The following is a 2,955-nucleotide window of genomic DNA, read 5'->3' on the forward strand; positions in this document are numbered from 1 at the left end:
AAAAGTGAATGGAAAATGTCATTGAAATGTCACACTATTAGCGTTCTAATTGAGATGTTGAAATTTCGATTTAAAGTGAGTCTATAAATTTGAGTTTGGAATTTTTAAATTAGTGAATTTTTGAATTTTCAGGCTATTGGTGGTAATTTGGTGTCTTCGATTACAATATCAAGTTAATATTTATATTTTCGAATAAATCTATATCCTGCAAATTAAACATGAAGTTACATTTTCGTTAATTTAACCCGCTACAATGATGTTTCCTTTCATTCTGTATTCAGTAAATAATATTTCAACACATTCGGACATGTAATAATTCCTTTCCGAAATCAATTCACAAGCGTGTGTGTGAAAATCATAATACCCTATGTATTTACACAATGATGTAAACTTCAAATGTAGTCGACAATTTGTAATTACCTCAAACGGTGCAAATAAATCAGCCATAGCCCTACGGTCGTGCCCGGCAAACATTTTCAGCTCCGATAAATGAACAGCACATTTCGTTCAATAACAAAACACTCTAACATACACGAGCATTTAAACGTTGTTATTTAGCAAATATCGTTTTAGCTTCGGATGTTGTTGTTGTTATTATTGTTTGACGTAGGAGTGAAGTGTGTTTTGGGCCGCCTACAGCCGCTGACTATTTGTAAAGAGTGATTGCTATTTGTAAGGATTTCCTGGATTTAATGTTGATAACATTTCCAAGAACTGTGCCATTAATTTCAATGGTGAGAATGGGCTTAACTTGTAACGAGTGATGAGTGGAATGATATCTGGACACTCTTTAATCAATCCAAAAATTTGTATACCCTCCATCATACATAGTATTGAGGGTATATTAAGTTCGTCATTCCGTTTGTAACTCATCGAAATAATAAATTAGGACCCAACGAAGCATATATATTCTCGATCATCGTAAAATTCTAAGACGATTTAGCCCTGTCCGTCCGTCCGTCTTTTTGTTTGACCTTCTGTTGTAATCACGCTAGAGTCAAAACGAATAAAGAATGGAAGTTAAAAAAACAAATTTGCACAGACCAGTCTTTTCTTCGCAGGCAGGACAAGTTGGAAGATGGGCTATATCGGTCCACGATACTTTAAGCCCCCATATAACGGTACCTCCCGATATTGGGTATTTTGAAGATTGTAGCCAAATTTGTTAATAAAATTATCGGAAAATCTACACAAGGAGTTGCTTCTGAGTATTTAACCCCCTGAAAGAGCATTGTTTATATAGGACCACGATATCACATAGCCCCCATACAACGCTACTCCCTATATTCGGTATTTTGATGATTGTAGCCATAGTTTTCAATGGAATTGTCTAAAAATCAACACAAGAAGTTCTTTCTAAGCTCTTTAGCCCCTAAAGGAGAATGGTTTATATAGGTCCACGATATCGCATAACCACCATACAATTACAAGCCATGTCAATGCAGGTTCAGGACTTCGCATAGCCTCCATATTTGGGTACCTCCCTATTTGCTATATTTTAATGATTTTAGCTAAATTATTCACAGGAGTTTTTCATACTTTCGTATTGGAATATTGTAATGGCCTATGACAAAACTTGCCTATGCAGGTACACGTCTTCGTATAAACCCCAATTAACGACGATAATCGGTATTTTTAAGATTTGAATAAAACCGAATAATAACGTTTTTTATACCCTCAGCCTTATGGCTGCAGAAGGTACATATCATTTGATACGGCCAAAACGTGCCACATCGAAATAACGGTTTTAGACCCTAGGTCTCTTTGAACCAAATCCGTCTTAGGGCATTTGGAGTCGATCTAGCGATGTTTGTCCGTCAGGCTGGTGCGCACGATAACTCTTGAAGGGAGTATCCGATTTGATCCAAAGTTGTACATCGGAATATTATTGTCAAATTTAGGTCGAGTTCGGAGATGGACACTTTCAGTCCACTCTTTCTGGTACCTCCCCCACAAAATTTCGAGATGTTCAAAAAAATATTTTACTGCACAGAAAGAGAAAGGATAATCCGATTTTGCTCTAACATCGGAAATCCTAATATTTGCATCCGTGCTAAATCAATTGCGAAAATGGACAATATCGGTTCACTCCTTTTGGTACCTCCCCCACAAAGGGTCAAAGTTTTGAATAATTATAACTATTTTAAAATATGATATAAGAGTCCGATTGTCTTCAAATTGCACACATCACAATATTGTTATTAATACAAGATCTGGTGTGAAGATGAAATATATCGGTCCACTCCTTCTGGTACCTCCCCCAAGGAAAAAGTGGCACACCCAATTTAGTGCCCATTTTTTCGATTTATCTAAAATCCTATATTTGCCAAAATCATGAAGATATCTGTTCCACAGTTAGTATACGACGTAATCTTGACTCTCTCCCTCCAAATCTAGGTATCTGTTTGGGGTCAAAGGAACTGACCTACTTCTTTAAATTTATATGTAAAAAATTTGAAAAAGTATAGCAAAACATAAGTTGAGAACGGCTGGGCCGATTTGACTCAAATTTTCTTTTCGATTTTGACTGTAAATACAGTGGAAACGTTGTCATGAAAGAAAATTTGGAGAAAAATCGCTGAACTGAAAAAATTGACTGTTCTATTATGATATGGAATTTTATGTAGAATTGTTTCAGAATGCCTTTTGGAATTGAAAATTCTCATCATCGTAATCATCGGTAACGTTATACGTGCACTATGCGCTATCATCAGTAATTACACTGCGTCCAGATAATCTTGGGGTTAGGAAATTTTTCGATTGGTAAATAAAAATCCCAAAAGAGGGGTTCCCGGATCTATCTTTTTTAGAGTCCATTTTATATAGCTTAACCATACGCAAAGGGCCGCAAATAATTTGCCCTGTATTCCCAAAAGTTACAATAATGTTTTAAATTTGATACAGTCCTAGGGGTTACATGAGGAATCATTTGTACAAAATATGTATCAGATTGGT

Source organism: Musca domestica, unplaced genomic scaffold (genome assembly GCF_030504385.1).
Source record: "Musca domestica strain aabys unplaced genomic scaffold, Musca_domestica.polishedcontigs.V.1.1 33, whole genome shotgun sequence".
Lineage (NCBI taxonomy): Eukaryota > Metazoa > Arthropoda > Insecta > Diptera > Muscidae > Musca > Musca domestica.